Source organism: Hyperoodon ampullatus, assembly GCF_949752795.1.
Source record: "Hyperoodon ampullatus genome assembly, chromosome: 9".
NCBI lineage: Eukaryota > Metazoa > Chordata > Mammalia > Artiodactyla > Ziphiidae > Hyperoodon > Hyperoodon ampullatus.
The window spans coordinates 22059957-22086159 of NC_136922.1; the positions used below are offsets into that span (position 1 = coordinate 22059957).

General features: G+C 45.4%; 1 pseudogene across 1 annotated transcript; it reads left to right on the forward strand.

The window, feature by feature from the left end:
• Positions 1-1006: 1006 nt before the first annotated feature.
• On the forward strand, positions 1007-25401 carry LOC307058344 (homer protein homolog 2-like; annotated as a pseudogene). The gene is made up of 3 exons: positions 1007-1061; positions 2488-2557; positions 24920-25401. The product of its transcript is annotated as a homer protein homolog 2-like (transcript).
• The last annotated feature ends 802 nt before the right edge of the window (positions 25402-26203 follow it).

Genomic DNA, 26203 nt, shown 5'->3' on the forward strand with positions numbered 1-26203 from the left:
CACACGAGACTGCACACAGTGAACCCAGCCCCCTCTCTCCCCTGAAGGCCAGCCTTGACCTGGACCTCAGGAGGGGCCTCAGGTGCACATGGGGGAGGGGGGAGTCCTCCCTCCACAGACTCATTCCTCACACCCCCAGGAGGAGATGCTACAGGACCCTCCTGCCCGGGTCTCCACCACTCCACACACCGCACAGTGCAGCCCCCTGGCAGAGCTGCCCAGGAGGCCCCCAGACCAGGCCTGCACACTGGGGACACTGGGAGTGGGAGATGAAAGGGTGAAGGCTACCCCCTCCCCCATGGCCCTAGCCCCTCCCTCCCTCCCTCCCTCCCTCTTCCTAGCACTCGACACTGGGGTGTCTGGAACAGAGGTCCCAGGAACAGACATTGCCAGTTGGGGAAGAGTGTCCTTGAATCAGGGAAACAGTGGCTGCTCCGTCTGCATCTTGGGGTCCTGAGAGCTCTCAGCCCCCCTGCCCAGGTAGGGGCACACATTTTCCCTCTCCCAGGCCTAGTCCACCTGCCTGCTCCCAGCTCGGGCCTGGAAGAAGCGGGTCCATCTTGAAAGTGGCCCAGGAGAGGAGGAGGAGCGAGCGCGGGGGCGGGGGGCGGGCAGGAGAGGCTGGGCCGACCCCGTTTCCCACAGAAGAGCCTCTCCCAGGGCCACACCTAGGCTGCCATCCAGAACCGGGACTTCAGATACAGTGAAGACAACCCACTGGGCTCAGCAGCCCCATGCTCCTCAGAGAGGAAAGGGCCGGGGTCCGTCCTGGGGAGGCCCTGAGGAAATGAAGTTTCCAGCAGCCAGCTCCGGATTTGGGTGGTTCAGCAGGCCCTGACAGGCGCCACTTGCTGCACCGTGGGCTCCCCAGGCAGAGGGTCTGGGCCTGTCCTGCCCATCTCTCTCACCTTGGTGGCCAGCCCGGGGCGGGCCCCAGAGCCACAATAAATATTTCCTGGATAAAAGATCTAATGCAGGGATTCCAAGGCAGGAGTGGGCGGTGGGGATGGCCCCAGGGCCCGCCCCAGCCAGGATGCCTTTGGCCCACGGCTGTCAGGCAGGTGAGCAGACCAGGTGGTGACCAGTCCCTGTGCTGGGTGGTTCTGCAGACCCAGCTTGCACCCAAGAGACAGCTGGAGACCAAAGAACACTCTGGGTAAAGGCCAGACCCGGACTGGGGGCAGAGGAGGCCCTGTGGAGGATGTGGCCTTGATCTCTGCAGGGCAGGGCAGAGGGGGAGACCACCTTCAGGGCTCAGTGCTGGAACCAGAGCACCCCAGGTGCCTCCTCGTGGGCAGGCGCCCACCTCTCCTGGGGCAGCCAGGGGAGGACTGGAGGCCCCTCACCCACCAACAGAGGCTTGCTCTTGTGGTTGTGTTCTGCCCCACAGGAGCCTCTCCCCACACATGCTGGGCCATCTGCAGCGGAAGGAGGAGACGGTCCCACACAGTAGAATACAATTGGCAAACAAACAAAACAAAATTGCACCCCTCAGTAAACCAGGCTCTGTCCAGGCTACAAGCAGACCCTGTGCGCTGACAGGGTCACACATGCTTCCAGTGTGAGGCCACGCAACGATCAAGTGGCATTAAAATCACCATGACAGCAGACACTGATTTGCTTATGTGCATTCTACAGGTGTTATCTCATTTAATTCTCAAACAGTCCTAGGAGACATATACTATATGATCCCCACGTTATTGGGGGGACAGAGGAGAGATAGAGAGGTGAAGCAACTTGCCCAATGTCACACAGCCAAGAAGTGGCTGGGACTCAAAACTTATTGCCCCATTAAGCCTCTTTTCTCTTTTATTTTCACACACACACATACACAAATACACGCTCACACACATACACATACACACACAATACATACGCAACCCACACTCACACTCATATACCATACACATATGCACACACACTCAAACATACACTCGCACACTCATATACACACTCACACACATATACACTCAATGCACACTCACACACATGCATGGCGTCCTACAGGCCTGGGCAAGGACACAGCAGCATTCTGGGTGTCTGTTTTGAGGTCCCTTCCCGCGGGTGGGGAGGCTGCCCAGGATCAAGTCTACGTGAGAAGTCAGGGTCACTAAAAGGGTATGATCTGAGGCCACCGTTCTACTCCTGTTAGCTCCTGAGGTCAACAGGGCAGCCCCTCCTCTGGGCTGGAACATTAAAGGCATGACACCAAGTGACCCTGAGGAGAGCAGGGAGGGCAGGGTGATCAGGGCACCACGGTGAGGAATGACTGAGCTACCAAAGGGACCCAGAGGGTCCCTGCCTATACAGCCCAACCCCTCAACTCCACTCACAGGACAACCCACTCCCCACCTCCAGACCCAGAGGGTTCCTCCCCGGGAGAGTGGAAAAGCTGGAAGGGAGAAGGGCTACCAGCCATGATGCTTTCTGGAGTTCCAGACCCCAGAAGCCCTCTCATCTGGCTTTGGCCTCTCACCCCTCTTGCAGGAAGGGCCCTCTTCTACCCGCACCTCCACATCATCTCCACCTCCCACCTTATCCTTTCTAGCTGGTTTTCGTCAGTGAGGAGGGCTCTCTCTCCCAGGTGGCAGCTGGGGTGGGTGTGGGGAATATCAGTTCTGGGAGGTTATTGTTAGGACGGTCACCATGGCAGCAAGCATCACATCTGCAGAGCCAAAAGTGCTGCACATGGGGCTCATTCTCCCAGGAAAGCCACGGCCTCCCCTATGCCCCTTGCCTCCAGGGGTTGCTGTCATGGGAGGGATGTCACTGCCACCACCTCTCCCAGTCCTAGCCATCTGCCTGGAAGAGCAGGCTGCCGTACCCCAGAGCAGGAAGACCCTAGTTCATCAATCTCCAATCACCTGGCCCTGACATGGCAGCCCACGCAGGACACTATGGCAGGCATGTGGGGAGATGATGGTAGCAGTGGTGGGGATGGTGATGATGGTGATGGTGATAGTAATGATGATAGTGGTGGGGATGGTGATGATGGTGATGCTGATGATAATGATGATGATAGTGGTGGGGATGGTGATGGTAGTAGTAATGGTGGCGATGGTGACAATGATGGTGGTGATGTTGGTGATGGTGATGATGATGGTGATGGTGGTGATGGTGATGGAGGCAATAGTAGTGATGATGAATGATGGTGGTGATGGTGGTGGTGGTGGCGGTAATGATGGTGATGGTGGTAATTGTGGTGGTAATGATGGTGATGGTGGTAATGGTGGTGATGGTGGTGGTAATGATAGTGATGATGGTGATGATGGTGGTGATGGTGATGGTGGTGATGATGGTGGTTATGATGGTGGTGATGGTGGTGATGGTGGTAATTGTGATAATGATGGTGATGATGGTGATGGTAGTAATGATGGTGGTGATGGTGGTGGTGATTACGGTGATGGTGGTGGTGATGGTGGTGATGGTGGTGGTGATGATGATGATGAAGGCCATAGCTACAAGTTACAATGTACCCACTACACTATGGAAACTCTTCTAAAGGTCCAACACCCACCACTTCATATAAACTTATAGCAACCTTGCAAGATAGGAACCATTATTAGCCTCCTTTTACAAATGAGGAAACCAAGGCACAGATCTGTAACTGGGCTCAGATCACACAGCTAATCTATGGCAAAAATCAGTACTGGCTTCCAAAGTCGCCTGACTTTATAGTTGGTGCCTTTAATCACTACACTCTGCTCAAGGGTGACTACTGGCCTTATGCATTCAGTTAGTGTGTGCCAGCTGTGTCCAGCTCTGCCCAGGCACTGTGTCACACCAGGAAACAAGATGCACAAGGTTGCCACCTTCACAGGGCTTACACCCAATACCAACAAGAAACAAACAAGAAAACATTGGGTAGTGATATTTGCTCTACACAGATTTAAAGCAAAGAGGGTGACAGGGTGACAACTTCAGAGTGGGTGCCCAGGAAAGTCCTCTCTGAGGAGGTGACATCATTTAAGCTGAGATCTGAATGGCAGAGAGACACTAGGATAGGGGGAAAGGGCATCTCAGGCAGAAAAAGCAGCCGTGCAACGGCCCTGTGGCCAGAACCAGCTGGTGTGTTTAAGGAATGAAAAAGACGGAGGAGAGAGTGCCTGCAAAGGCACCACCACATCTGTCATTTCTTCATCTGCACATTCTGCTTGGTACCTGAGTCCTCCAAGGGAGTCTGAGCCACCTGAATGACGAACAAGCAGAGTAATAAAGCTAACCAGTAGGACACGGGCAGCGTCCCCTGGCCTGTCCAAGGGCTCAGCCCATGGACATGAGGGCACAAACCCTCCAGACCTCCTTCTTTCTCACCAGGCATCCAAGCACAAGGTGGACAGCATGGTCTGTCTGGGAGATTCACTCTCTCAGGGTGCAGGGACCCCTGCTGAGCCCACTCCCAGGCCCCTGGCTGGCCGGTGCTCCCTCCCACATGCTCACACAGGCGTCTCCATCAACCAGGGCTGCTCAGGCCAGCGGGGGCAGGCAGCATGACACCAGGGTCCCAAATGGCCATGAGGGGCCAGGGAGCCATGCCCAGCTCATATTTCCCTCGCCATGGACACCAGGGACTTGTCATATGGAATCTGCCTCCTGACATGAGTCAGGAAACCCTGCACTCAGGTCCCTCCTGTGCTCACCTGCTCGCCCTCCACCCACATACGTGAAGGGTATGCTGAAGTGGCTACAGGCCTGGGATCCCCAGCACCAATACAGAGGACCTGTGTACAACAGCTAGGGGCTGACTTGAAACAGATGTTTGTTCCCTTCTCCCCAGGCACCCAGAGGTGGCACCCCTGGTGGTCACGGTCATGGCTGCTTGGCTCCATGTAGCCTTCAAGGACCCAGCTGCCTACAGCTCTCCTCCACCACTAGGGGCAGGCCCTCTTCCTGGGACCCCAACATGGAGACCCAACCATCAAATCCATGTTCCTAGTGGCCAGATAGCAAAAGGGAGGATGGACAGAGTGCCCTTGTCAGCTTTGGCCACATGACCCTCCCCATGATGACCCGTTGGCCAGAATCTATCACATGACTTCACTTAGCTGCAAAGGATGCTGGGGAAAAGGTCTTGACCCAGCTAAAATGTGGGGATCCATCACTGAAGAAGAGGGGAGAAGGCATCTTGGAGGGGGGACAAGAGGTGGTCTCTGCCACCTTACCCGTGAGCATAGCCCACCAATTCTCCAGGTGTCAGTCCTAAGGAGCCAGTGTCTGCAGAGCCCACTGCTACAGAAAGAGCGGGGGCCTGAGTACACACCAGCTCAGGGATCTAATTCTGATCCCAATTAGGAGTCTCTGCTTTGTGACAGGAGCTAATACCTAATAGCTGTTAGGATTTACTATTGTTAACAGATGCAAAGCACTATAAAAGAAAATGTGCAGAAATTAGAGACAGCCACTTTGGAGAACTGTTTGGCAGTTTCTTACAAAGCTAAACAAATACCTTCCCTATGACCCACTAATTCCACTCGTAGGTATTTACGCAAAAGAAAAAAAAATGTATGTCAAAAGAAATCTGTACAGCAATGTTTATAGCAGCTCTATTCACAGTAGCTGAAACTGGAAGCAACGTAAATGTCTATACACAGGAGGGCAGGTAAACAAATCAGTGTATGTAAATAAGAAGAACTACTGATACACTTGACAACATGGGTGAATCTCTTGGAACTAAAGTTGAACAAGAGAAGCCAGACACAAAGAACACATACTGCAGGATACAATTTCTACAAAATTCTAGAACTAATCCATGGTTATAAAAATCAGAAAAGCAGCTGCACTGCTCAGGCAATGTGGGGATTGACTCCCAGCAGCCCGAGGGAAGTTCCTGGGGTGGTAGAAATGGTCTGTATTTCTTTGTGATTACACAAGTGTATACATTGTCAAAAATGTAGCAAACTGTACACTTAAAATCAGAACATTTTTATGTGAATGTAATTTACATGCGTGACATGTTATTATGTATGTAAATTACCCCTAAATTTTTTTTAGCTTTATAATAGTATTGATTGATTGATTATTTTTATTGAAGTATAGTTGATTTACAATATTGTATTAGTTTCAGGTGTACAGCAAAGTGATTTAGTTATATATATATATACAGATATATATTATGTAGATATGTATATGTATGTATGTATTTTTTCAGATTTTTTTCCCTTATAGCTTATTACAAAATATTGAGCATAGTTCTCTGTGCTATACAGTATAGGTCCTTGTTGGTTATCTGTTATATATACAATAGTGTGTTTATGTTAATCCCAAACTCCTAATTTATCTGTTCCCCCTTTCCTCTTTGGTAACCATAAAATTACACAAAATGTTGGTATCACGTGTGGAGAATCCATGTTCTTCTAGTCACATGGAACAGTCCCAGCGATTGACCAAGTGTCAGCAGACAAAGGAGGGTCTCAAAAATAAATAACTACAGGAAGCCAATTACATCCACTCAGCAGGAAATTTAAATTATAAACTACAGAAACTACAAAAATGAAACTTATAAATGGACACAAGTGACCACCATGCCTCACATGCTGTGAGATGCAGCCGAGCAGTGTTCAGAGGAGATAAGCCAGCTTGACTTACTAGAAAACAAGCGAGATTGAGAATAAACTAAGATTTACAGCCGAAGACACTGGAAAAGAATGACAACCTCAAGAAAGGTAAAGGGAGGAGTTTGATAATGCCAAACAGAAACTAGTGAAATAAAAAACAACCAATAGTAAAACTAACCAGTAATACCAAAAGCTGGATCTTTGAAAATTTTTTTCATAGTAAAATAGACAAATTTTTGATGTCTGGTCAATAACAAAAATAAGTCCAAAAAGGTAAAAATGGGGGACAAAAATGAAATAAAGACATAAAGGTTACAAAAGGACACTATGCACAGAACTTCACCAATAAATGGAAAAACATAGTTGAAATGGAAAATTTTCTAGGAAAATACAAATGACTCATAGAGACTCAAAAAAAAAGTAAAATACCATAGAAGAAATGCAAAAACTATGGTGAACTTTGCACAATAAGAATGTTTTCACTTATTATATTTGTACTATTTTTAAAAGTCAATGAGAATATGAAAAAAAAAAAAAGGTAAGCAAACAAACCCAACAGCCCTGACCAGGAAATGACCAGGGCCCAGGGCACCTGACAGCCTCTGCCCAGGTGCACGAGGAGCTCGTTCTAAATTTAAAGGACTAAAACATCAGGAAATACTGGGTGCTCCTTCCTTTAGTTTTTGTTTGGTTTGTTTATGCCCATGAACCTGGAAGAGGCTGCATTCCTGCCCCTGGTGCCTTTTTGATCACTTGCCAGGCGACCATCCATAGCGAGGGTCTACGCGGCACAGGTGGGACGCTCCGGGAAGCAAGGAGGGTTTGGAAGGATGCGCTCGCTGGGCACCGGTTATTCAGGGTTTTGGAGGAAAGAAGGATTTGTAATAAAGACATGCATAGCAGTGCTATTTATAACCCAGAAAACTGGAAGCAACCCAAATCACCCCCCGCTGGGACTGGCCTGGCAGATACGCGGAGGAGGGGATGGAGATGCCGGGCCACGTGACACATGGGGAGGGAGAGCTCCGTGGAGACAAGAGCTTCGTGCGTGGGGGGAGCCAAATATAATGCAGTTTGCACACAGCCACCGTAATTATGGGGCACTGCAGGCATGCGCTCCATCAGAGGTGTCAGGCCACGGCCAGGCGGCCAACAGCCAGAGTAACTCAAGTGCTAGTGTAGCCGTGGCCCTCCGTATGCGGGCACATGGTCACCTCTTTGAGAATGAGGACACTGGACTCTGAGCTGTAGAGCCGACAGCGGTAAGGGTGGGGGGCAGCCCAGCCCTCCCAAGGCGTAGGGGCAGGTGATCCAGCCAGTCATGCAGCGCCACCCGGAAAGGGTCCAAATGATGGAAACAGAACTTTAAGATCACAGGCCTTAGCCCCAGGGAAGCAACGCCTACCTCTGAGTGTGCTGCCTCCTCGCACACCCTGGAAACGTGGGTCTCGGGTAGCGGAGGGGAGGTAACACTTTAAACTCTCCCCAGAGGGCCACGTTCCCTCATCCTGCCAGGACTCCCCTGGGCCCTCTTCTGAGGTGCCCCCCACCCCCATGTGCAGGCTCTCCTGCTCTGGCAGTCATCACATGGGGGTCTCCCGGGTTTCTGGGCTCCCTCCACCCAGGGGTCCTGAGGACAGTGGGTGGAAGAGGGGGCGGGTGGACTCTGCCAGAAGGCCGGCAGAGTGTAGTGGGCTCACTGCTGCCCAGGCCCCAGCCCAGGGTGCCTTGGCCTCCACCAGCTGCTGCCTGCATCTGGCCTTCCTGATGGATCAGAAGAAGCTTCACACCATGGACACAGCCCTCCTGCCCCTTTCTCCGGTCCCTGACCCTCCTGCACGGCATCCCCCCAAGTCTGGCAGGCCACTAGGGTTTGAGGGCTCTCATATAGGACAGTCACAAGAGGAGGAGGCTCCTTCTCCTTCAGGAAGGTGACTGCAGAAACCCTCTCCATACAGCTGGAGGGCAGGACCTCAGCTGGGGTCTCGGCAGACTGGCTGGTGAGCCTGGACCCTCACAGCAGTCAGTGTGCACAGGCTCCAAAGAAGCCCCGACTGCAGTCGGTCCCCAGGCAGGCTGCCCCTCACACCACCGCAGCTCCCTTACTCCTACCTGGCTGAGTCTCTATCAAAGTGGTTGGTGCCCAGGGCTTTCTGCCCAGGGTTCTGCAGGGGGGCCATGTTGATTTTGATCCTACCCTAGGACCCAGGGTCTCCTGAACCTTCCTCACCTTCCCCTTTCTCTCAACTCCCAAGAGAAGCTGCTAGGGGCCACACCATGGAAACTGCACATCTCACCTTCTTCATGGTGTTAACAATATTAATAATAGCTACCATTATTGGCAGGGGGCTAGAAGGTACCCATTTGGAATCAGGACTTGGTGGCCATTGCAAGGGAGAAGTGAGTAGGGGCAGGGGTGGGGGCAGGGCTGCATGACCACTCCTGCTGAGGGGGCAGGGTTGGGGGAAGACATGAGAGAGGAGCAGCTTTGGGGTAAAGGCATTAAGTTCCACTCAGGGCCTCCTGGCACCACCACCTGCAGCATCAGGTGAAGATGGACCTGCAGGCCAGAGCAAAGATGGAAACTGAAGGTACAGACCAGGGAGTCATCAGAAGGAGGAGGGTGGGAGCCATAGTGAATGTCACCAGGAAGAGAGTAAAAGGCCAATTATGGGTCTCCGGGGGAAGCCTGCATTGAGCAGATGGTCTGAGGAAGGGTTGATCAAAGAGATCAGATGGAGAAAGCTGAGGGTGAGAGAACTAGGAGAGGAAAGAGTCCTGGAAGCCAGAGTTGAGAAGTGTCCAGGCAGAGAACACTGGTGGTGGGTCCATTGGCTGGGGCGCAATGTCTCAAGGAGGGTGTGGGGGCAGGGGGTGGAGACAAGCGCCACCTTCTCCATCAAGAAGCTTACTTGTGACTTCCATGTCTAGACATTGTGGATGAGCTGGGACCAGAATAACCTTTCCACCAGAGATAACCATAAAACTGGATGAAATGTATGAGACAACTGTTTTCAGGCCATAGGTGACAGACAGGCCAGACTTGAATCCCTGAGAGAAGGACAACTTACAATCACTCACCTCTGTGGCACAGAGCACTGGAGCACAGAGGTCACATGGACCTGCCGAGGTAAAGACCAGATCGGGCAGAGAAGCAGTGGGAGTATGTGGGACAGGATGCCGGAGAAGACGAAGCTGTGTGCAGTCCCCAGAACTCCACGTGGGGACCTGCAAGTCCTTGGCCAAGAGCCAGGCTGTGCATATAGGCTGGGCAGGATCAGGTCATGCTAAATTAGAGGGCCTTGGGAAGCACCTTGGATTTTCCAGGATCTGCAACAACAAAGCACAAAAACAAGGTCATCAGCCAGTGACTGAACTGCCTACAAAGCAGGAGTCAAAATTCTTCGGAGGAAATTAACAGAATCTTGAGTTTTACAACATATTAGTCATAATGTCCAATAGTCAATTAAAAAATAATCACTTTGTATACAAAGGAACAGGAAATATGATCCCCAGGAAAGAAAAAAGCAATCTACAGAAACTGAAAAACTGAACACAAAATGACCCAGATGTTGAACTTAGAGACTTTAAGGCAACTATTATAACTGTGTTCAAAGAATTAAAGAAAGATATGGTCTTAATCAGTGAATGGATTGGAAATTTCAGTCCCCAAATGGAAAATGTATATAAAGATAGATCAATGGAAATGATCTAATCTGAAGATTAGAGAGTAAAAAGGCTGAAGGAAAATGAATAGTGCCTCAGAGACTTGTGGAACAATATAAAATGATCCCACACACGTATAATTAGAGTCTCAAAGGAAAGACTGTGAAATTGAGGCAGAATGAATGAAAACACAATGGTCAAAAACTTCCCAAATTTGATGAAAAACATCAATTTACATATCCAATAATCTCAACAAACCCCAATCAGGATAAATATAATAAGAACCACACTCAGACAGACAAAGTTCTGAAAACCAAAGAGAATTCTGAAAGCAGCCAGAGAAAAATGACACATTGCTTACATGGGAACGATTATAAGAATTATAACAGACTTCTCACCAGAAACAATGGAAGCCAGACAACAATGAAATGACATCATCAAAGTGCTGTAAGAAAAAAGCTATCAACCCCCTAAAATGCTTATCCAGTAAAAATGTCCTTAAAAAAAAAAGGTTGAAATAAATTCACATAAACAAAACTAAGAGAGTCCATTGACAGAAGACACACACTACAGTTAAGGTAAATGACACCAGGTGGAAACTCAGGTCTACAGGAAGGAATGAAGAGCACAGGTGGAGAAACCTGGCAGACACGATCTTACCCACACAACAGAAGTGAGCATCACCAGAGTGGGACAAATCGACATTGCAATATTACCTCTGCATCATTTATGAGGAACACAGGGGAGGTAAAACAAATGAGACATTCTACAAAGCAGCAGACCTGAACTCTTCAAAAATTTCAAGGCCCAAAAGGAAGGAAAGACTGGAGAACTGCTCTAGGCAGAAAGAAACTGAACACCCACAACAGCTAAATGCAACTCGGGGTCCTGGGCTGAATGCTGAGCCTATAAAGGACATTATTAAGGCCACAGGCAACATTTTCATGGGATTAGATGGTGATATTGGAGCAAGGATAATTTCCTGATTTCAACAGTTGTACTGGGTTGACGTAGGAGAGGACTCCCGTTTTGCACAGGGGCATGGAGGGATAATGAAGAATCATGCCTATGGCTTATTATCACACGAGTCAGAAAAAATACATAGAGAAACAGATTTATAAGGCAAATGTAGTGAAGTGCTAACAATTGGGGAATTTGGTTGAAGAGCATATAGGTGCTCTTTGTACTATTTTGCAACTTTTCTGTAAATTCGAGATTATTTTTAAAAAACATTCAAATAAGAAGCATCTTCGTTGGGGCAAAAAGGAGGAAGAGAGGCCAACAGAATGGGTCAAAGTTCAAGAAAGATAATTATTTTAAATAATTATTTTTATTGAGGTATCATATGTATACAGAAAAGTGCATAAATCACAAGTATGTACACACAAAAAACTTCCACCTTCACCCAGCACCCAGGTTAGGAAACAAAACAATGGCTGCATGCTTCCTATCCTCTCCCAGTTACGACCCCCCCACACACTGTGACTGCAGCTATAGCAACCTTTGCCAACACAGATTAGTATGGACTGTTTGTGAGGTTTCAACAATTGGAGTTGTGAAGCATTTTCTCATTTGTGTCCAGGTTTTCCCCCTCAATACCATGTGATGTCCAAACATGTTTCTGTGTCTAGGACTAGCAACATTTTCGTTGCCACACTACCTCCAACCATGCAACTATACCACTATTCCTGCATCCATTATGCTTCTGTGAACATCCTTGCTCATGTTTCGGTGAAAGTGTGTGCATTTCTTTTGGCAAATACCTAGGAGTGAATTTCTGGGTCATTGGGGTTGAGTATGCTCACCTTTAATGAACACTTCCAATTTTTCCCACAGTGGTTGTACCAAGTTACATTCCCACCAACACAATATACGACTTTTGGCTGCTCCACAGTCTAGCTAGCAAGAACTGGTGTTGTAAGATTTGAGGCCATTCAGGTGTGTGTGTGTGTGACATTGTGATCTTAACTTTCATTTCCCTGATAACTTGAGGGTGAGCACCTTCTCATGTTTTGGAGCCATTTGGATATCCCTTTTTGTGAAGTGCAGTTCATGTTTTCCCCAATTTTTCTATTGGTTGCTTGTCTTTTTCTTATTGATTTGTAGAAATTCTTGAATATTCTGGATCAGAATCCTTTGTCAGATATATGCCTTGGAAATATCTTTTGCCACTCTGTGGCTTGGCTTTTCACCTTCTCGCACATTATTAACAGTATCTTTTGATAAATATAGGTTCTTAATTTCAGTGTGATTAAATGTATTAATTTTTTCCTCCATGGCATTATGCTTTTTATATCCTACTTAAGAAGCTATTGCCTACCCCCAAGGTCATAAAGATATTCCCCTATGTCTTTTTCCTACAACTTTATCATTTCTCCCTCTGAATTAGTTCTACAATCCTTATGAATTAAGAGCGTGTATGTGCATGTGCACGTGTGTCTGTGTGTGTCTGTGTGTGTAATATAAAGTAAACATCAAGATTTTTTTCCGTACGTGTATTCAATTCACCCAGCAGTAATTTTGGAAAAGACTCTTCTTCCCCCAACTTATAAGCAAGTGTTAATGTTGTCATACATGTGTGGGCCTGTTTCTGGACTCAGTTCAGTTCCATTGGTCTATTTGTCTATCCTTGACTAAGGCCACCCTGGGTAATTACTGTAGCTTTGCAGTGAGTGATGATGCTGCTGGTACAAGTCCTCCAGCTTTGTTGCTGTTGTTCCTCTGTTCCTCCCCCTTTAACTAATCTTTCCTGTTCTTGGTCCTTCGCAATTTCATGTAGATTTTAGAAACAGCTTCTCAATTTCACATACACACCTGCTGATATTTGGGGGGAGTAATATGCATTAAATACATAGCTCAGATTGCAGAGAATTGAAATTATTTCAATATTGTCTTCCAATCCACAAACATGGTATACATCCTTCCATTTATTTAAAGTTCATAGTTTCCTGTGTAAAGGTTTTGCATGTCTTTTGTTACCCTATTACTAGCTATTTGGTGCTTTTTAATCCTATCAGAAATGATAATTCTTAAAATATTTTAATTGTTGCTGGTCCATATAAATAGAAATTTTAAAGTATTGATATTATAGCCAGCAACCTTGCTAATTTCACATATTAATTCTAATAAATTGCCTGAAATTCTTTTGGATATTTTATTTACACAATAATGTCATCTGTAAGTAATGACTTTTATTTCTTCCTGTCCAAACTTTAGGTCTTTTTCTACTTGCCTTTTGCACTGGCTAAGTCACCAATACAATGCTGAACAGTAGGGTGATTATGGATATCCTGTCTCATTCCCAATCTCAGGGGAGAAGTTTTCAATATTTCATCACTAAGACTGTTTTTGTAGATACTCTTTAACAGAATACAAAAGTTCCCCTCCACTCCTAGGACATAATCTGAATAATTTAAATCTTTTAAAACGTATTGAAGCTTATGGCTCAACCATATGATCAATTTTTGTAATGTTCCATACACATTGGAAAGTAGTCTGCATTCTGTCATTATTGGGTATGGTTTCTATATATGTCAAATGTCAAGTTTGTTAATCATGTTATTCAGATTTTGTCCTTACTGAGATTTTTGTCTGCTTGTTCTCTCATATATTAAGGAAGGTAGGTTAGGTCTTGCACTATAATTGCCAATTTTTGTTTGTCTGTTTGTTTGTTTTTGCGGTATGTGGGCCTCTCACTGTTGTGGCCTCTCCTGTTGCGGAGCACAGGCTCCGGAAGTGCAGGCTCAGCGGCCATGGCTCACGGGCCCAGCCGCCCCGTGGCATGTGGGATCCTCCCGGACCGGGGCACGAACCCGTGTCCCCTGCATCGGCAGGCGGACTCTCAACCACTGCACCACCAGGGAAGGCCCTATAATTGCCAATTTTTAAATTTCTCCTTTTAATATTGTCAATTTTTACTTTATATATTTTGATATATTTTATGTTATTAGGTTTATACAAAATTTTTAATTTTTGTGTATTTCTGTCAAATATACCTTTTAATTATTATGTCTCTCTTTATCTCCAGTTACCTTTATTTTCTTAGTGTTTATTTTATCTAATGATAGTATAGCTACATTAGCTTTCTTTTGGTTAGTGCCTGCATGGTATGCAGTAAAGGGTTAATACATCAGACTTGGTTTGCCCAAACCCTGCACATTCCAAGAAAGGACTGATCCTTGACTGGCTGCTGGGAAATAGCTTCTGCACTCTTGGAATATCCTGCCTAAAAATCATGTTTTGATATTCCTGAGGCCTTGGCCCATGCTCTATCAGTTTGACCAGGGTTAAGAACTTAAACGTGTCTCCTCCAAATTCATGTGTTGAAACTCTAATCCCCCGTACTTCAGAATGTGACTATATCTGGAGAGAGGGCCTTTAAAGAGATAAATAAGTTAAAATGAGGTCACTTGGGTGGGCCCTAATCCAATTTTGCTAGTGGATTTTATAACATTTTAATGTTATAAGGAGATTGGGACACACAGAGAGACACTATGGATGCACAGAGAAAAGGCCGTGTGAGGACACAAGGAGAAGGTGGCCATCTGCAAGCCATGGAAAGAGGCCTCAGAGAAACCAATGCTGACATTTCGATATTCCAGTCTCCAGAACTGTGAGAAAATAAATTTCTGTTGTTTCAGCTACCCAGTCAGTGGTATTTTGTTATGGCAGCCCTAGCTGACCTATACAATCAGATAGCTTACGTGACTTGTGGTGAATGCCTATTTCTGTGTGCCTGAGACACTGGGCTATGCTGTATCAGCTTTATCTCTGGGGGCTGCAGACTGAGTAGCTAAGGTTAGTCATATAGACAGTGCAGCCAATTCCCAACAAAACCCCTTGACACCAAGGCTCAGGTGAGCTCCTCAGTTGGTAATGCCTTGTATGTGTCATCACACATTGTTATCCGGAGAATTAGGTGTGTCCCATGCAGCCTCACTGGGAGGGGACCCCTGGAAGCTGGTGCCTGGTTTCCCCTGGACTTCACTCATGCACCTTTTCCCTTTGCTGATGTTAATCTGTCTCCTTCTGCTTTAAAAAACCACAAGTGTGAATATAAGAGCTCTTCTGAGTCCTGTGAGTCCTTCTAGTGAACCACCAAGCCTGAGAGTAGTCTTGGGGACCTGTAACACACATGGTCTGTATTTTCCCATCCCTTTATTATTTTTTTCCCATCCCTTTATTGACAGCCTCTCTGCATCCTTATATTTAAGATGTGCCTCTTGTAGCAACATAGTTTAATTTGTTTTGATCCAGTCCATCTTAGTATTTATCTTGGAGTAATTAGTCCCTTTATCTTTAATGTACTTCCTGATATATTTGAGTTTATACCTACTATGTGAATCCTTGTTTTCTATTTATCCCACCTGTTTTATATTCTTTCAATCCTCTCCTTTCTCACCTCTTTTTTTTTTTTGGATTAAGTATTTTTTTTATTATTCCAGTCCCCCATCTATTAGCCTGTTAATTATGCATCCCTTTACTTTAAAAAAAATGTATCGAGGTATAGTTGATGTACAGTATTATTTAAGTTTCAGGTGTACAACATAGTAATTCACACTTATTAAAGGTTATATTTCATTTATAGTTATTATAAAATATTGACTATATTCCCTGTGTTGTAAGCATTCCTTTACTATTATTTTACTATTTACTGTTTACAATCCTTTATTATTCTTTTAGTGGTTACCCTTGATGACAATATGCATCCTTTACTTATTAGGGTATTAGGGTCTACCATAAATTAGCACTCTTTTTTTTAACCTCTTCCCAGACCTTAAAACTCTCTATTTCCATTTCCAACCTTCCTAGTTCTTTTGTTTTTATTGTCATGCATTTTATTTTTACATATTTACATAGTCTTTTTCTTTCCATAAAATTTTTGTTGCCTGGGTCCTTCTCTCATTTATTCAGTGATATTCACTGCTTCATGGAAAAGGTAATTATAGTGGAGAACCAAGAAATACATTACTACCTGAATTAATTTATAAACTTTAGCTGAAGCAATATTATTGAAAGCCTGGCTTTCCATGATAAGAGCCAAGCTTTGGGGTAGAGAATAGGTTTTTTTCTATTCTTTCTTTCTTTCTTTCTTTCTTTCTCCTTCCTTCCTTCCTTTTTTAGAGGAGTACAAATTAACTCAGTAGGTTGAGTAGGGAATACTAAATGCAGAAAGGGAAGATCAAATACAAAAGCAAAAAAACATAGCAGAATGCAATCATATGGGAAGAGCTACATTGTGTTTCCCCTTTTTGTCTTTGGCACAGAACAAACAAAGGGCGCAAGGTATACTTATTTCTATTTTAAATTCTTTCCTCTTTCCTTTTTTACCACCATCCACCATCTATTTGCTTATTATAGTAGTATCAGAATTGTTAACTTGTACTCCCATGGGTTTATGTACATTTTGAACCTCAGAAGGCCTTATTGTTGTTGTTTTATAGAGTCACTATTCATTTAGATTTACCCTTTCCATCCATTCATTACTCTTTATTCCTTCCTCAGTTTCCATCTTCTATCTGGGATTATCTTTTTGCTCAAAGAACTCCCTGTACTTTTTTTTTTAAGTGTAGATATTCTGCCAATGAAGACTTTTTTTTTTTTTTTTTTTTTTTTTGCGGTATGTGGGCCTCTCACTGTTGTGGCCTCTCCCGTTGCGGAGCACAGGCTCCGGACGCGCAGGCTCAGCGGCCACGGCTCACGGGCCTAGCCGCTCCGCGGCATGTGGGATCTTCCTGGACCAGGGCACGAACCCGTGTCCCCTGCATCGGCAGGCGGACTCTCAACCACTGTGCCACCAGGGAAGCCCGAAGGCTCTCATTTTTAAGTTTTTTATTTTTCCTAAAATGTCTTCGTTTCACCCTCACTTTTGAAGAACATTTTTGCTACCAAATTCTATAGTATTCTAGGTTGGTAGTTATTTTTTCCAGCACTTAAAAATGTTATTTAATGCCTTCTGATTATTCATTTGTGTTGAAAACTCTGATATGTCTGATTGTTACTCCTTTGAAGTTACTTTATAGTTATTTATTTTTACTCTGGTTCCTTTTAAGATTATCATTGTATTTATCCTGCTTGGGGGTTCACTGAGTATCTTGAATCTGTGGACTGATAGCATTAATTTATTTTTTAAATTATCAGCCATTATGTCCACTAATATTTCTTCTGCTCCAATATCTTTCTCTTTCTAGGACTCCAGTGTACACATTTTAGAACTTTTCAACAGGTTCCATATATCTCTTGCATTATTTTCTGTATTTTCCATCTTTTTTACATCTTTGTGCATCAGCCTTGATATTTTCTACTGACCTATCTTCTACTAATCCTATCAGTCAACTTTCATTAATTCTCTATTCTCTAGTGTCCTATCATAAACACAGATTGTATTGTAAATACAATTATTGTGTTTTCAGATCTAAAATGTATATATATATATATTTTTTTTTTCCTCTAGTGAAATTCTTCATCTAATCATTTTCTTTAAAATATTAAAAAGTTATTTTAAAGTCTGTCTGATAACTCCAAGATCTGAGTCATCTGAGGTTTTCTTGATATGTCTATAATTTATAATTGAATGTTAGACACAGTCCATGACAATTTATTGAGGTTCTGGATTCTTTTACCTTTCTCCATCTTATCCTCTGGAGGCAGCTAGAGTGTGGGCAGACTATCTTAATCCAAAGTAACAGGAGACAGGATTTAGGTCTTTATGCCTCCTTCTATCTTTGGTTCATGCCCATTCCTAGGGTGGAGCCCTCCCCAGGCCCCAACCCAGATCCTAAATCCCAATTTTTGTCTCTTCATAACCATTAGATTGTTGAAAATTCCACTCTTAGCTTCTTAGTCTCTCATCATGTGCATTAAATATATAGGCAAATGCTTCAGGGAAAACATCTGAGTTTGGGGCTTCCAGCCTCTTGAGTGCTGGCTATTTTGTCAGCACTATAATTAAAATTTTCTCTGCTTCTCCATGAACTTGCTGAGAACTCTGCTGGCTTCCTTGCCTCTCAGCAGTAGTAGCCCCATGCTCAGATTCCTAGCCACTCTAAGCCAAGAACTGGTTCACACCTGGAGATGTAAGTGGTGTGCAGAATATGAGCTCACATCTCTCCAGTTCTCTTTTCTTTGGAAACTTGGCTCCTCAATTCATGGTTGTCTGCAGCTGTCTGAGGCCTTCAAACCAATTTTTTCATCTGGATTTTCTACTTGTTCTCAGTGAGGGCAGTGGTCCAGCCAAGTCCTCCACCACAGCTGGAAGTAGTAACTCGAGGAAGGGATGGCATCAAACTGGAAACTGAACAGGTTTCTCTCTCTCTCTCTCTCTCTCGCGCACACACACACACACACACACACACAGTAACTAATGATGACTGCTCCCCCCTAAGGAGCCCTTATCACATGCCGAACTTGGTGCTATGTACTTACATGTGTCATGTCATTTGATTTTTACAGCAACCTCATAGGATAGGTATTACATCTGGTCCCGTTTTACAGATGAGGAAACTGAGGCTTAGAGAGGCAAACTAACTTGTCCAGGCAATCTGTCTATCCCCTGGAACCGAAATACATAGAAAAAAGTTTAAGTTGTTTTTATTGTAATATATATGTAATATAAAAGTTACCATTTCAACCATTTTTAAGTGTACAGCTCAGTGATATTTAAGTACATTCACAATGTTGTGCAACCATCACTACTATTGCTTTCCAAACTTTTTCATCACTCCAAACAGAAACTCTGTAGCCATTAAGCAGTAACTCCCCATCCCACCACCATCCAGTTGCTGGTTACCTCTAATCTACTTCCTATCTCTATGAATTTGCCTATTCTAGATATTTCAGATAAATGGAATCATACACAATTTGCCATTTTTTTCCATCTGGCTTATTTCCCATAGCATAGCGTTTTCAAGTTTCATTCATGGTGTGGCACGTACAGCAGTCCCTCCTTATCCACAGGGGAAACAATCCAAGACCCCCAGTGGATGCCCGAAACTGTAGATAGTACTGAACACTATGTATATTGTGCTTTTTCCTATACAGACATACCCATGATCAAGTTTAATTTATAAATTAGGCACAATAAGAGATTGACAACAATAATAAAATAATTATAACAATATACTGTAATAAAAATTATGTGACTGTGGTCTCTCAAAATATTTTATCGTACTGTAGTAACTCTTCTTCTTGTGATGATGTGAGATGAGAAAATACCTACATGATGAGATGAAATGAGGTGAATGAAGTAGGCATTGTGATGTAGCATCAGGCTACTATTGACCTTCTGACCATATGTGAGGAGGATCATCTGACTAGAGTGATCCTGGAACATCGAGCCATGATGATGCCAGTGGTTGAATGTCAGGAGCAGACAATGTCAATGATTGGGGATCTCGGGCAGAATAGCACAAGATTTCATCACACTACACAGAATGGCAGAAATTTAAAACTTATGAATTGTCTAAAATTTTTCCACTTAATATTTTTGGATCACAGTTGACCATGGGTAACTGAAACCTTGGAAAGTGAAACCATGGATAAGGGTGAACTGCTATATGAGAAATTCATTCATTTTTATTTCATTGTATGGATATACTACATTTTGTTTATCCAATCATCAGTGGATGGACATTTCTGTTCTTTCCACCTTTTGGCTATTGTGAGTAATGCTGCAGTGAACAATGGTGCACAAGTATCTGTTTGAGTCCCTGTTTTCAATCCATTTGGGCATATATCTAGGAGTGGAATTGTTTGGTCATATGGTAATCCTATGTTTAAGTTTCTAAGGAACCACCAAATTGTTTTCTACAGAACCTGCACCATTTTACATTCCTACCAGGAATATGCAAGTGTTCTAACTTCTCCACATGCTCACCAACACGTTATTTGCCTTTCTAAAAAAAATTATAACCATTGTAGTATGGGTGAAGTGTATCTCATTGTGGTTTTTGCACTTCTCTATTGAGTATTGACATGGAGGATCTTTTCATCTGCTTATTGATTATTTGTATATTTATTTTGAAGAAATGTTTATTGAAGTCCTTTGCCCATATTTTAGTTGATTTGTCTTTTTGTTGTTGAGTTGTAGGAGTTCTTTCTACATTCTGGATATTAAAACCTTATTTTCGGGTTTCCCTAGTGGTGCAGTGGTTGAGAGTCTGCCTGCCGATGCAGGGGACACGGGTTCGTGCCCCAGTCCGGGAAGATCCCACATGCCGCGGAGCGGCTAGGGCCGTGAGCCATGGCCGCTGAGCCTGCGCATCCGGAGCCTGTGCTCCGCAACGGGAGAGGCCACAACAGTGAGAGGCCCACGAACCCAAAACAAAAAAACAAACAAAAAAACCCCCTTATTTTCTTCTACTCTGTATATTTTCACTTTCTTGATAATGTCTTTTGATGCACAAAAATCTTTAATTTTAATAAAGTCCACTTTATCTAATTTTCTTTGGTTGGTGGTGCTTTTGGTGTAATATTTAAGAAGCCAATATAAAATCCAAAGTTCTGAAGATTTATGTTTTTTCTTCCAAGAGTGTTACGCTTTTAGCTCTTATATTTGGGTTGTTAATCCATTTTGAGTTAATTTTTGTGTATGGTGTGAGGTAGGGGTCCCACTTCATCCTATGAAACAGGCAAATTCATACAGACAGATTAGTGGGTGATTAGGGCTGGGGATGGGGAGTGGGATTAGTAGTGACTGCTAATGGGTATGAGATTTCTCTCTGGGGTGATGAAAATAGTCTACATTTAGATAGTGGTGATTGTTGCATAACTCTGTGAATACATTAACAACCACTGAATTGTACACTTTAAAAGGGTGAATTTTATGCTATGTGAATTATACCTCAATAAAGCTGTTATTAAAACAAACAAACAAAAAGAACAGCTGGTGGCCCGTAGGAAGGGGACAGGCCTGGCAGCCCCACCTCCTGCTTCTAGGAGAGAAAACATGCTGCCCTCCCGTGGCCTCCAGTGGCTGCCGGCCAGACTCTTGCACTGCCAGGTCTGTGTTCTAAATCAAACACGTGGCCCAGGCCCAGGATTCTTTCTCCTCTCCAATGTCACATTTTAGGGAGCCCTTCCTGCACTTGGAGGGGCAGGGGTGTCAGCATCCTCCCAGGGGCCCTGGAGAGGCAACCTTAGTGGCCTTCCTAGGCAGAGGTTGTTGACAACCGGGTCCAGAAAGGAGAAGGCGGCAGACACGGGCTGAGGACTGTGCCTGACAGACCGTGTATGGGTCCCTGAGCCACCCCCGGCCCCCTCCGTATGACCCAAGCTCTAGGCTGGGAGCAGAGGGCGGGAGCCAGTCTGGTTGGTGCCACTGCTGTGTGGCCCCCAGTGGGCCTCTGCCCGGGAAGCTCGAGTTCCCCACCAGGCTCCAGGGGCCCTGAGCCCTCTCTGACTTCGTACCTCCCAGCAGAGCAGGGGCCCAGAGGAAGCAGAATGCGGCTGGGTGCGAATGCAGGTTGGGGAAGGCAGGTCCCTGGCGGTCCAGTGGTTAGGACTCAGTGCTTTCCCTGCTGGGGGCCAGGCCACGCAATGCGGCCAAAACCAGCAAACCAACAGACGAACAAAGCAGCCTGGGGAGAAGGTCCTACAATTGTCCCCGTGAGGTCCATGAGGCCAGGAAGGAGAAGGACCAGAGTGTAAGCTCCCAGGAGGGTATGGCCCTCCCCTTCCTGGCCCAGAGGACTTAGAGGCCTGGCTGGCCCGCGGCCCCTGGTCTCAGGCACTTGCAGCTCTTCAGCAGGATTCAGCAACCACCTGGCCGCTACAGACCTGCCTTGGCATTTTAATTACAGTCATTAAGATGCCTCCTTTTGCTGTGGCCATGTCAGCAGTTCCAGGCCTTTCTGTGCAGAGCGGCTCAGCCTCATCCCCTCCACCTGGCTCCTAACCCTCTCCCCTGCCCCTCCAGGACTCACAGTCCCCTAGGGCTTCTGGTCCCTGGGTCCCATGTCCTCAGCTGGAGGGGCTGGGTTCTAGGCCGCACCTCAGGAACCCCGCCCCCCAGGCGCCCAAGGGTGCTCACTGCAGTATCCCCTGCCCCCAGCCCCTCCCCGTTGGGAGCCCCGAGCCCCGTGTGCTGCCTCCACAGACTCCCCGTGGAGTGGGGACTCCTCCACGGGGCCACTGTCCCTCCACAGTTTGGGTGTGACACACACCCTGTTGGTCTGTCCCCTCACAAGGCTATGAGCAAAGCGCCTGTCTCCTTGTGCCCCCTCTAAGACCTGGGCCTGTGTCTGAGTCTAATTCCCAGGAAAAGCTGTTCAGCCAAACTTAGCACAAAATGGCAATTCTGGGGTTGAACTCTACCTAGCAACAAGATTAGCAGCTGATTTTGCAAACTGGTATTTTTATCTCTGGGACTGGAACGGCTGAGAAAAGTGGCCTCCTCCTGCACCACCTGGGGACCCCGCATCCCCAGACGCTCCTCCTGGCCCCAGGCCCGGCTCTGCCTTCCCTTCTTGCTTGCAGGGGTCCCTGAGCCCTGGGGGTGGGGACGGGGATCGTGAGAGCCTCCCGCGAGGAATGTCAGCCCCCAGGTCCATGAGGAGACGCTGGATGGATGCTGAGGCTCCCGAAGCAGCCTGTCTTCCGGTCCTCACTCACTGTCTCCCTTTTCCTTTTCCTCATCCCTCTGTCTCCCCATCCCAGATCATTTGCACTTTCCACACTGTGCTGTGCTTCGTGCCCCATCAGAGGGGAGGTCTGTGGGGCCGGGGTCACAGCAGGCTGGGTAGCTGCAGGATGCTCTGGACCACTTCCTCGCACCCCTCTCCCAGCTCCTCTCTGCCTGCCTTCTCTCCGCCCCTCACAATGATGGGAACCTTCCGGCAGCCTCAAGCCCCAGTGCCATTTGTGTGGGCTGCCATCTGCCAAGCTGTCATCTAGGAGCCATCATGGCTCCCTGTTTTAGAGAGAAAATATTGACATGGTAAGACCTCCCAGAAATGGACTTTCAGTCCAGAACAGGATGGATGGCGTGGACTCCCTTTTCCAGTTCCTCCTCCCTGGACATAATCCAGCAGACACCCATTAAAGGATCCTGAAAGCTGGAAAGAATTCAGGCAGGCTGGGGCCACGGGACTTGAGAACAACAAGTTGTATGTCCCGGCATTGCTTTTTATCTCCTGCATACCCAGGGCTGGCGCAGGGGCCTGCAATCTGAATCACCACTTGGCATCGACAAAACAGGCAGACAACAGGAAAGGCTGCCCTTGGGCCAAAGGATGGAGAGGGGAGGCCCAACAGAGCTGGTGCTGTGGGCTCCCCCACCAGACATCTAAGGGAGAAAGTGTCATGGAGCCCTGAGTCTCCCCACCTCCAGCCAGTGCCATGCAGAGCCCCAGGCCCAGTGGAAGCACGCCGGCCTCGCAGGCCATGTTGCCATGCAAGAACTCCAAAAACTAAACCTTGGAACCCTAACCCATAAAAGTAGGCCTGAAAGTATAAATTAAACCTGAAAAGGGTGACTTCCTGCAAAAATAGAGGAGCTAAATAAGATTAAGACTCATAACAGAATAACCAAAATATCCAGGATACAGTTGAAAATCCTTCGTCATACCAAGAACAAGGAAAACCACAATTTGAATGAGAAAAGACAACCAACTGAGGGCAATGCCAAGCTCAACTGGCAGTTGGAAGTATGGGGCAAGAATTTTGGAGCAGCCATCATAAAAATGCTTCAATAAGCATTTACAAACTTTCTTGAAAAAAATGAAGAAATGGAAAGTCTCAGCAAAGAAGTTGTATGTTTTTTTATAAAAAATTTCTCTATATTTTCTACAAAGTAAAAATTGTACCTACAATTGTCGAGTTTTTATCATAAATGGATGTTGAATCTTGTTAAATGCTTTTTCTGAATCTACTGAGATGATCATACGGTTTTTATCCTTCCTTTTGTTAATGTATTACATTGACTGATTTGCAGATATTGAACCATCTTTGCATTCCTGGAATAAACCCCACTGGACCATGGTGTATGATCATTTTAATGGATTGTTGAATTCAATTTGTTAATATTTTGTTAAGAACTTTTGCATCTATGTTCATCAAGGATATTGGCCTGGAATTTTCTTTTCTAGCTGGTTCTGGTATCAGGACATTGCTAGCCTCATAAGATGAGTTTGGGAGAGTTCACTCCTCTTCTGTTTTTTGGAAGAGTTTGAAGAGGATTGGTATCAATTCTTCTTTGAATGTTTGGTAGAATTCACCAGTGAAGCCATCTGGTTCTGGACTTTTGTTTGTTAGATTTTTGATTACGGATTCAATCTCCTTACTAGTAATCAGTCTGTTAAGATTTTCTATTTCATCATGATTAAGTCTTGGTAGGTTGTATGTTGCTAGGAATTTATCCATTTTTTCTAGGTTGTCCAATTTTTTGGTGTATAATTGTTCATTCCTCTTTCATTTCTGATTTTATTTATTTTATGTATTCTCTCTCTTTATCTCAGTAAGTCTAGCTAAAGGTTTGTCAATTTTATCTTTTCAAAGAACCAGATCTTAGTTTCATCAATCTTTTCTATTGTCTCTTTAGTTCTATTTCACTTATTTCTACTCTAATCTTTGTTATTTCCTTCCTTCTACAAACTTTCATCTTTGTTCTTCTTTTTCCTGTTCCTTGAGGTATAAAGTTAGGTTGTTTGAGACTTTTTTTTTTTCTTGGGATAGACATCTATTGCTATAAACTTCCCTCCTAGCAACACCCAGCTGACCATGGCACTACAGGACTCAGCAGCCAGCGTGGAGCAGTGGAAGAGGCAATTCTCCCTCTGCCACGATGAGAACGACCAGCTCTGGAACAAGATTTGATGAGCTGGAAAAGCAATGCAGTGAGATAAACAGAGAGAAGAAGAAGGCTATCCAGTTGAAGAGAAGAGTTGAGGAGCTGGAATCAGAACTCTGAGAAAAGGAGACGAAGTTGAAAGACCTCCAAAAACAAAGTGAAATCATTCCACAACTCAGGTCAGAGTGTGAATACATCGCTGAGAAATTAGAGGCAGCAGACAGTCAGAACCTAGAAGACAACGTGTGTTCTCTGAAGACGAACATTGAAAAGAGTAAGTACCAACAGCGCCACCTGAACGTGGAGCTGAAGAGCTTCTTGGAGGTGTTGGATGGGAAGACTGACGACCTGCTTAACTTCCGCAGGGGGCTCTCCATGCTGGGCGCCAACAACTAGGGCCATTTCTGAGTCCCCAGTGTGTGCATGAGACAGAGTAGCACTAGGATGTCCTCCCATTCACGTTGCTTCTGTAAATGCAGGTGCAGGTTGGCATGTTTCCAAACCAGGGATGCCGTCCACTCTCTCCTCTCCAGAATAGAAATCTCCCCTCGCTTCTCTGGCCTTGCAAGTTTGCAGACAACTGGACAATTCTGACTCAGGAATCCAGAACTAGGTCTACCTTAAACGTTTATGCAGTCAGGGCAGGATGTTTATCTTTCTTAAGGGCTGTTGCAACCATATGAACTGAAAGAGTATTTTCTAATCCAAATATAAATACCCTTTCCATCTCCTGTTTTTGAGTAGCATTCATAGTATTCGAAAGTCCATCAGGCCTCAGTGTATGGGGGTGTGGTGACAGCAACTTCCCTCTCAGTATATACAGAGATGCTTTAAAACAACCACTTAGCAGAGACTTGTCCCGAGAAAGAAAACAAGTTTCTGGTGGGTGTGTTTTCTGGCACGGGAATCGTCTATATGCACTCTGCCTGCTTCCACCCGCCCCCAGTTTGTAGGGTTGTGACAACTTTCCTTTCCTCGGTTTTAATTTCTGAGATTACCATGCTGTGTGGACAGCATGCAGTGAGGGTGCCTAACACAGTGCCTGGCACAAAGTAGGTGCTTAATAAATATTTGTTTAATTAAATGTATTAAAAAAACACTTCCCTCTTAGAACTGTTTTTACGGCATTCCATCAATTTTGGTATGTCACATTTTTGTTTTCATTTGTCTCAAGGTATTTTTTGATTTCTTCTTCAAC